The sequence below is a fragment of the Heptranchias perlo genome, chromosome 29, assembly GCF_035084215.1.
Source record: "Heptranchias perlo isolate sHepPer1 chromosome 29, sHepPer1.hap1, whole genome shotgun sequence".
In the NCBI taxonomy this organism is placed as follows: Eukaryota; Metazoa; Chordata; class Chondrichthyes; order Hexanchiformes; family Hexanchidae; genus Heptranchias; species Heptranchias perlo.
In genome coordinates, this window is record NC_090353.1 from 27086160 (window position 1) to 27095861 (window position 9702).

General features: G+C 38.9%; 1 long non-coding RNA gene across 1 annotated transcript in view; it reads left to right on the forward strand.

Annotated features, from left to right (window-relative positions):
• The window catches only part of LOC137299778 (uncharacterized), a 55897-nt gene extending 46416 nt beyond the window's left edge, over positions 1 to 9481 (forward strand). The window contains exons 2-3 of the long non-coding RNA XR_010957981.1: positions 7346 to 7463; positions 9378 to 9481. This is a non-coding gene — a long non-coding RNA (uncharacterized lncRNA). The remainder of the gene's footprint in view (positions 1 to 7345; positions 7464 to 9377) is intronic.
• Positions 9482 to 9702: the final 221 nt, after the last annotated feature.

Sequence of the window (9702 nt, forward strand, 5' to 3'; positions counted from 1 at the left end):
GGCCTCTTGCAGATCCCCGATTTTAATCGCTCCACCATTGACGACTGTGCTTTTAGTTGCCTAGGCCCTAAGCTCTGGAATTCCCTCCCTATACCTCTCCCCCTCTCCATCGCTCTCTCCTCCTTTAAGAAACTCTTTAAAAACTACGCCTTTGATCAACCTTTTGGTCACCTGTCCTAATATCTTCTTATGTGGCTTGGTGCTAAATTTTGTTTGATAATCGCTTCTGTGAAGCACCGTGGGATGTTTTACTACGTTAAGGGCACTATATAAATGCAAGTTGTTGTTGTTGTTGATTGCAACTTTAAAATGAATGCTGCAATCTGACAAAAATGGATGCAAGATTGGTTCCTTTCAGCACTGATTTCATCGGTGATTTCTGAGGATGAGTTGGCAGAACGTTGAGACTAATGCATAGGTCAAGCTCAAGACAGGTGAAGGTTTTAAACATTTTTTTTTCATGTTTGCAGAATGCCTGAAAGAAAACTATAAAACAATCCAGTTTAAATACCAAGTGATTGGAAAAAGGAAACGGAGGTGTCAAAGGTAGAGTTGGCTTGGTATCATCATGATGAATCTGGAAGCAACTTAACTAACTAGTGTGGGCACATAAATGAGTTCTCTTTACGATTGAGGTAGTTCCAAGATGACATGCTTGAAGGTGGAAGATTGGAACCAGCACAGACTCGGTAATTCAAAATCAGGAAGGCCCAGGGCGCTCCTGATGACTGAATAGTCAACCTGGCACAGGAATGGGTAGATCTGTCATTTGGAGCTTGGATTCTTCCCACTCGGCTCCAGATAACCCTTGAAGTTAATGCTTTAACAGGAAGGACGATCTTGTCTGGACAGGCAGACAAGAGCTTCCCAGTTGTTAGTGCTGGTAAGCTTGCAGTTTTAGCTGGTGAAATTCTAACTGTACCTCTGTGCACACTTGGACATTCCTAAGGTATTCGCTCTTGCCAACCTATGCCTAAGTTCTTTGGTCTTAGGTAAATAGGATTGTGTCCTAACGGAGAGAGTGTGCACTCCATGTCAGGTAAACACAAGTCCTACCTGTAAGTAAGTTTTAGCAACTTGGTTTGGAAATGCTTAAGCATGGTGATTGGTTGGTGCCCATGTTAGACAGCATCCACTCCCCCCCCCAAAAAAAAATGCCTAGAGGCAGCTTACCTGGCTCTAGATAAAGGCAGCAAATTAGATATAGACCTGAACCACTGGCTGGCCCCTATATGTGGCAGTTCAACTCTAAGTATAGGCATAAGAAGCTGAAATGTTGAATATCGTTATAGAATTATTAATTATGTTCAATTGTAAGCGATGCCAGTACTGGATATTTAATACTATCTACCTCATTTTCAAAGGCCCTGATAAACCTTCTATTATCATGTGTAGTAATGTAATTGTCAATAGGTAATACCTACATTTCTTCTAGAATTTTGACCGGCTATCCTAAGTGCAGAAAGGAGACTGAATTTTCCTGTCAACGGTCTTATCAGCATAAATAAAGAAGATGAATTAATACGGAAGGACTCCAAAGACAATGAAATCCTCCTTGATTTGTTCCAGTATCAGTGTGTTGTCAGGAGTTTTCATTAGAGTCGAATATATAGAACCTGGGTTTTGAATTTATCTTTAATGGCTTAAAATACTTTATTTTTGATGAGATGTCTGTTTGGAATGCGGCTCATGGTATTTAGAAGTACTAACTCCTCTCTCAGAACCGTGCTATTTATAGGGCCAGGCACTTTTACAAGATGAGGTTAACACATTGCTGTAGTAATGAAACAAACATGGCTACCTTCAGCCCACCTGCTTCTCGTACTCTACTTCTATCACAGCTGACCTTCAAGTTTTGAATATTGACCTTCTCTGCATGCATGCTAATACTGTGGCTGTGTACACAAGATGGATCATTGTTGTTACTTTGTTAATTTTTGTTTTTATAGTAAAGCAGAGAGCAGGCATGTTGAAGGCGAAACCCAGAAAGCACGTGAAGATCAGTCAAGACAGAAGCAGGGGGGGAAGGGACAGATAGGCCAGTGATGCCATTGTTAACTTATCACTGAATTGATTGTGGTGCCTGTTGGCAGCTGTGCTAAAGGTAGAAAATTTAGATAAATAAAAAAAAGGCAGTCCAGTTTTTTTGAAAAGGTAGATGAGTGTTTTATTTAGGATCCTTAGCCATCAGAGAGAGGTGACTTTTTAAAATTTCTTCAAAACAGGTTATGCTGCACATATATATGTAAGAATGTGTTATTAAGATTACACTGTAATATAAATAGGCAAAGATAAGTCATATCAGATAAACTAATACCAAAGGAAGTTATAGCATAGTTAGCTATAACCATGGGCACAAATGTAAAGACACATCCAAGCTACAACTAGTTACTAACAATGGGATAACATACAATGGGAGTTGAGTAAAGCCAATAAAGTACTTCTGCACACCACCATAACGTAGCCCTATCTTGTCCAAGGTTATACCACAAGGAAACACCAATATAAAATGGCGTATGTACTACAGCAAAATGACAAACAGTGCTGAGATGATAGAGGTGCAGGAAGAGCAAATAGCAAATTGTATTGACACAATATTTTCATTTATTTACTTTTTTTCTATATTACAGTGTAATCTTCACATTCTTGTATGTCTGTAGCAAAATCTGTTTAAAAGGAATAGAAAAACCTCTCTCTGGTGGTTAAAGAACCAAATAAAACAGATGTTGGTAGTACGCAGCCAATTCCTGGTGAGCACTTCTTTATAGCAGAAAGGCTGTCCATAATTTGTCACTAATTTGACAATCTGAAAGTTTAGATGGTATGGGAATTGGGAATGTTTTTCCAATGTGGGGGGGGGGGTGCAGTGGACGAGGGGGTTTCTGAGTCTGTGGTTGAAACAAATTGTTCGAGCAAAGTAGAACAAATTTGCTGCTGCGCCCAAACATGGAGATTGACTAGGAATATGTGACCCTGCAAATCGGTGCAAAGGGTAAATATCATCATGTTCCCATCAATCGCCCTGAAAATCATAACATGCACATATGCAACAGCAGCAAATGCTTTGAATCTTTGGCCTTCAAGAAAAGAAAACAAATTAAATGACTGTTCTGTCCTTTGGCCACTGTAAAGTTCTTAGATTGCAGTCCCAAGCCAGGAACTGATACCATTTATGAAGTGACAGATCTTTTGCATATGCTGGCTGTAAACGTGATGTAATTTTTTTTCCGACCTAATTTTGGATGTTAGATCAGTGACCTAGGTTCGCCCTGCGTCAACCGCTGAACCAAACTTGGACTAGCTTGGATGTTGCTGTTTACAACAATTTGCACATATTAGATGTCGGCCTGGGGTTATGCAGAAAAACATTACCTCATATCCTATGGTATGCAATTCAAAACACAAAGACTGGCATATTTTTCTTAACGTATCTTTCTCCCATGAAACAGCAGTTTAAGAATTTCAGAAATGTTAACCTCAGTGACTAGCATTTGTTTTGAAACATGCCAATTGTCATAAAAATAATAAGAGACTGTATGTATTCCATATTTGGATTTGAACAGAAAAATAATAAAAATGACAACTGAAATGATCAGTGCTCTCAATATATTCAGATGTTTCAAATTTATTTTTCTGATAGCTTACAGAGCTATTAATTGTTTTTTTTATTTTGTAGTAGATTTAATTTTATACTTTTGAGTCCTATCTATTTATATAAAAGCCTGAGAGAATCCTTCATGCTCAGAACATCATGCTCTAGATATCACACTTTGTTCATTTGTGATTTGCAGTTGTTTTATACAATCTTATTTAAGAAAAGTATACAAAAAGAGTTTAAAAAATCCTGTTTTTTTTTGACTGTGAAACAACCTGGAGATAACAAAAAGAGGAGCCAAGCAAATGCCAATCTAAAGACGCTTACAACAGCAACAATAATTAGCCTTCAATTGGCCTCAGGATCTATTTAGACCACTTCCTCACAAAGTCTAACTGAGCAGTGGCCTTAAAGGGAAAGGGCAAAATAGCAGTTAACAAAACATCCATGCTCGAGATTCACAGTACCCACGAGCAATGCCACAGGAGATCAGCTTACACTTTTTAATTGTAAAATGTGAGATAAATTGTTTCTTCACATTTTAATTATGTACCGATTTGTGTAGCAGTGAGTCAGACAGATCAGAAGGCCCCAGGTTCAATTCCTGGTCTGAGTTGAGATAAAGCAACAATTGGGGAAATGCAACTGACCTCAGCACTCCTAGACTAGTGCGAGGAAAAAATGAGACAGGGCTCCTGCTCTTGACCATTACCCAGTGACTCCTTCTAAAAAAATTAATGTGTGTGGATTTTGGGTGAGGACAGGATCAGACTCCGTTGTGATGCCCTCCATGGTCAACTAGCCTGCCAACACTCAATGTCTAGACTCGCATATGAAGAATGGTCACTCGGGCGAGATTCCAGCACCATGGAACTCTAACTTAATAAAAGCCTTGAGGAGGGGAGAAAAGAGGAATAAGGGGAATAAATGGAAAAAATAAAAAGAATGATAAAATGAATCAATTATTTTTTCAGTGCCTTGTCAACAAGGCCATTTTTTATCTCTAAGCAATTAGTAGGAGTGGGAACTCTAGCTGATTTTTCCCGCTCCTGGCTCAGGAACACTGAGACCAATTGTAGCACCTCTATGTTACCCTGGCTAAGAACAGCTGACTTAAGCTCACATCAGCTACTGAGTCTAGGACTTGCATGGTTTCCACCCTGGGAGAATAATGTGAAGTAGTGGAAGGATTCACAGGCTTAGTGCCAGTCTGACAGGTTGTGAAGTGAATGCTCCTTCCATGGCTATAACCATCCTTATACCAGCTGATGGGGTGGTTAGTCCTAAACAGTGGATGGGATTCAAATATTCTGCTGGATGTCAACACAAAATTCAGAGCAAGAGCTCTGGTTTCCACTCACCAGGATTATCTGGGTTTGAACTCTGTCTCCTTCTGACTCAGAGGCAGGAATGTTACCACTAAGCCAAAGGCTTGCTCCTGGATGCCATCTTAAATCCCCAGTAAGCTATTGGGGTGCTCTCCTTTTGTTGTTGTATCTGGACCGCTCTTTGATGTTGACATTTAGGCATATTGTTGAGGCAGTTTTACTCTGCATCCAATCCATCTGAGCTTGCTCTCACTATTTATGGCATTGAATGTCTTATTTACCTCAGAGTTAATTCGAGTTCAAACACTTTTAGGCAAGTTCCAGGATAAGTTCATCAGCCAAATAATATCAATATTTTTGCTGAGATTCATAAACATCTTTTGCTCCAGAGATTAGCCATATTTTAAAAAAGATATTAAAATATAAAAGTCTGGATAGGGCACTAGATAAGATTCTTTTATCTCTGTAAACAAATTAATAATGTTATTAAAATCTCTAATGGCAAATTCAATTTTTATGGGAAGTTCTCAGGACACGTGTTTGGCATCAATTTAGCACTCGAACTCAGAGAGACCACATTAAAGACGGACCTGATTGAGAAATGAACGTGTCTCATTGACTAGTGCATGTGAATTCTCTGAAGTTGGGGTTAAAACATATTGAACAAGTGTAGAGGGTGCTCTGAACTGCATTTAACTGATTCCTAACCAGGGAGTGCTTGGTGGAGTGCAGGGAGTGAAAGCTGCTCTGTTCCTTAACATTGACGTCTTTAATTGGCATGTGTCAAACGGTCCCCACAACAATGATATTAACTTAGCATATACTTTCCATTCACTAACTTTGCATTTCCTGTTATAGGAGCTCTGACCTATAGCGCTCTAGATAAGGGGAAAGGGTATTTTCTATTCTTTATTTTTTTATGAGTAAATGATGAACAATGCCTGTTTTATCAGAGGAAATATGAAACAGGATGGTGTTTCTATCATTTCTCTATTAATATGAGAGCCATACGCTACCCTGATGTCTCAGCTGGCTAAGGCATTAAGCAACTGAGCCACATCGACCAGGAAAGTTCCATGTTGAATTTCCAGTCTGTGCTGAGTTACCAGATCTTAGCTGGGTCAATGGTGAGGGTGCTGCAATTGGCCTCAGTACCCGTTGCAGATAGGGAGGGAAAAACTGTCCAGTATTCACATTCTTGAATGCTGTCCAGCATCCCTATTGAACATGCAAATATGTGGACAGTGGATGAGGACAGTATTGGACTAGTGGTAGGGTAGTGTGTCCAATGTCTGTGGAGCTGTACCCTGGCAGCAAGTCAATGCCTTCAGGAGAGGAGGAAATTGGTGGAAAAAGAGGGACAAAATAACGCGGGAACGACAAAGCATTATGAGGAGAGGCTTCTGCATTTTTTTTTAAACTAACATAGAAATACCACTGTAGCCAAAAGGTTGATATTATACTTTCTGAAATTAAAAAAGAAATCAACCATCCTTCCCAGGACTGATAAGATTATAACATTGTAACAGGGCTTTTGGTCAGTTTTCTTGTAAATCATTTATAAAACAACAATATCACAAGAGATTAGCACAAATTTATGTTGGGACAATCTTGTGATAATTGAGTTTTTCTACTGAAGGTATGTTAGGGCAAGCAGATTTAGTAAATCAGGCCATGGCCTTAAACGCTGTCGAAATTTCTCAGGGGAAAAATGTCTGGTATTTGATTGGTTCTTGCTCCCCAGTGAGTCGGGAACTGTATAACTAGATGATATCTCATGGCTGACATGATATGGCACGAGGCACTGACTGCAGCCAATACTGGGTCAGAGACTTCAGCAACTGACCAGTGACGATAGCTGGAAATTATCCTGAGATCTTAAAGAATTCATAAATCATGCATTTGGTTTTCCAACACAGCTACACTGGTGCTGTATTCTAACTTCAAGATTACCATATATGATGGAATAGAAGTGGGTTGAATTATTTTCCCTTGGTAGTGATGTGGTCTTTCTATGGTATGATTTTTACATGGCTCTGGAATTGGGACTACTCATCTTCAGCAAGTGCTCTTCACTGTCATTTTAGCTAGTTTTAGGTGTATCAGAGGTAAAACCTAGAAATTACTGTTGAATACATTAGTGGACAAATGTTTAATGTATTTGAATGACATTCTTTCGTCGTTTTAATGGAGGCGCTAACCCATTCAAAAGAAAAGGGGATATAAAAGCAGATGAAGGAATGTCATTGTGTTAAATGCTTATTAACAAATAGTGCCAACAGTATGTTCTAGATTTGCATGTTATCCGTTAATATTCTGAACGTTAGAATCTCTGAAAAAAGTGTGTCCTTTTGTGCAGCTTCCTATCACTTTCCAGCCATGTATTGAGTTGTATGTCATCTTGTACCATTTTTCTTTCTAGCTTCACATGCGATAATGGGTGATGAGACTGGCAGGGAATTCATTCGTGAGTAACCAGAAGCAGCTTTAACCCGTGCAGAAGAAAATGGGGAGACCAAGCTTTCAAAATGCAACTAAAGGTTAGCACTTATAAAAATACCTGATGATGTATTTTCGGAAGAAATAGTTTAGATTTCTCCTGGGTGGTTCTTTTCCTCCATTTTGCGAGGATATTTTCTTTAATCCTTTCTGCACTCAAAAACTGTGAGAGTGATGCACCGAGTACATCTCGGAGATTCAGTCTGACAGTGGAATCTTTGAGTGAACAGTGGATGAAATTCTTCCTAGAAATGTTTCTTTTTCCAAAAAGTATTTTTATCCTCCTTTTTCCACTGCTCCCCCTCTAATTTTCTGGGGGGTTTTTTGTCCCTTGTCATGCCTCAGCTTTCTGATGGACCTGATCACTCAATTGATATAAGCATCCCATAGCCTAGGATAAGCCTGGTCAGTGAATGCCAGCAGACGCTGCAATTTTAACCAGGCTGCCTGGGTCTCTGCCTTGACACAGTGGAGATACTGTATCAGCCGTCCCACAGTCTCCTAAAGCAAAGGAAATGATAAACATAGCCGCATACCAGAAGTAGCAGGACCTGTGTTGAAAAAGTCAAATGGTAAGATTTTTGTTTAACAAATAATATTAAAAGATGTCAGTTCTTTTTAGAAGAAACAGAATTTTAGAAGCAAAATGGTTGCTGGTTTGAAATTCCTGTTATGAGAATTATGTTTGACCCTTACATTTGCACAGGGGTTTGAATTATTTTAAGAGAAATAACTGGCTTGTTGAATACTAATGCGTATGTTTTTGAACTGGGGTCTCTGGAACTTAAGTGGAATGCTGAGGGTTCATGAGATCATCAGATTTCTACCCATCTGTTTATCACATGTCTTTATTTTTCTGTATTTGTTAACTTACTGGCAAGTTACCTCTGCTGCTTGACTCTAATAAAGCATGTTTTCTGCATTGACACTGCTGTTTCCTTTGGATAACTAACACTGTCTTTGGGAAGTTAGGGCAGGAAGTAGGTCAATATTTCCAGGGTTACCCCACACAGAAAAGTTTGAAAACTACTATTCTAATGACCTACGTACCCACAATGGAATAGCTGAAGGGTTCTTAGCGATTGTGTTCAGTTTGAAACAAAGTAGACTTCAGTGGATCAGGCAAGGAATCAGTAAAGGAGAACCGGGTGTTATTGGACATAGGCCTAAAATAGAGAAAAGGGGATTGATTTTCCTCTATAGTCTGATAATGGCACAACATCGGCAGGGTATGACGATTGTCTTCCCCACGCCTGCACACCCTGATCTCCAGGGTGACGCTGTTGGAATATTTTTGGCAGGAGCCTGGCAGGATTCCCACTCGCATCGAGGAGTCTGCCTGGTGGAATGGAGAGAAATTGCTACTTCACAACTTGGGGACCTCCATCAGCATCGCATGTTTAAAAAATTGGGGTTTTCCTCACGGAAACAGAGACAGTCAAGGGGGCACACAATTGTGGTTTTCAAAATTATGAAAAGTTTGGAGAGGGCAAAAATAATGAAAGATTGTTTTCACTGGCTGGTAAATCTGTAACTAAAGACTATTGACTGAGGATTATTATAAGAAAGAATGGAAGAAGTTAAAAGTTTTTTCAGACGGAGGGTCATTAGGACATGCAATATGTTATTACAAGCGGCTATTGAGACAGCAACTGTAACAACTTTTTTAATGGAATTGGATAGGTATTTAAAAATGCAAAATATAAAAGGATATGCAGAAAGGACAGGAAAATGGGGTTAGAATAAATTACTCCATTTGGACACTTTATACCTACATGTGCATGTCAGGCTAAATGATCTCCTGTCATACAATCTCTATGATTCTATATATTGGGCCGGAACTTGCTCTGATCGGCGAGACAAGGCTGTCCGCACATCCTGCAGACAAAGACTACGAAAAGACTTATCTCGTGGTCTCCAATGTCCATTTGCTCCATTTTAATTTTTTTTTTCAGTTCAGTGCTATAATATCAGCTCACCTTCCTTCACACCGATAGACTCTGTGGAAATGAAAGCCCCGCCCACAGAATCTGTCAAGAAGAGAAGTCACGCCCACAAGCAGGCAAGTAAAACTCATTCATTTAAGTGAACTTGTTTATGTTAGTATAAATAAAAATTTAGCATACCTTATTATAAAAAGCCAAGCAAATGATTTAATTTAATGAAACTTAAAAGTTAAAAAAAGTTTTTAAAATTTTTAATTTTTAATTTTTTTTAATAATCAAAAATTATTAAAGAGTAATTTCACATTCCACATATTTAAAATTTAATTTTTTGTTG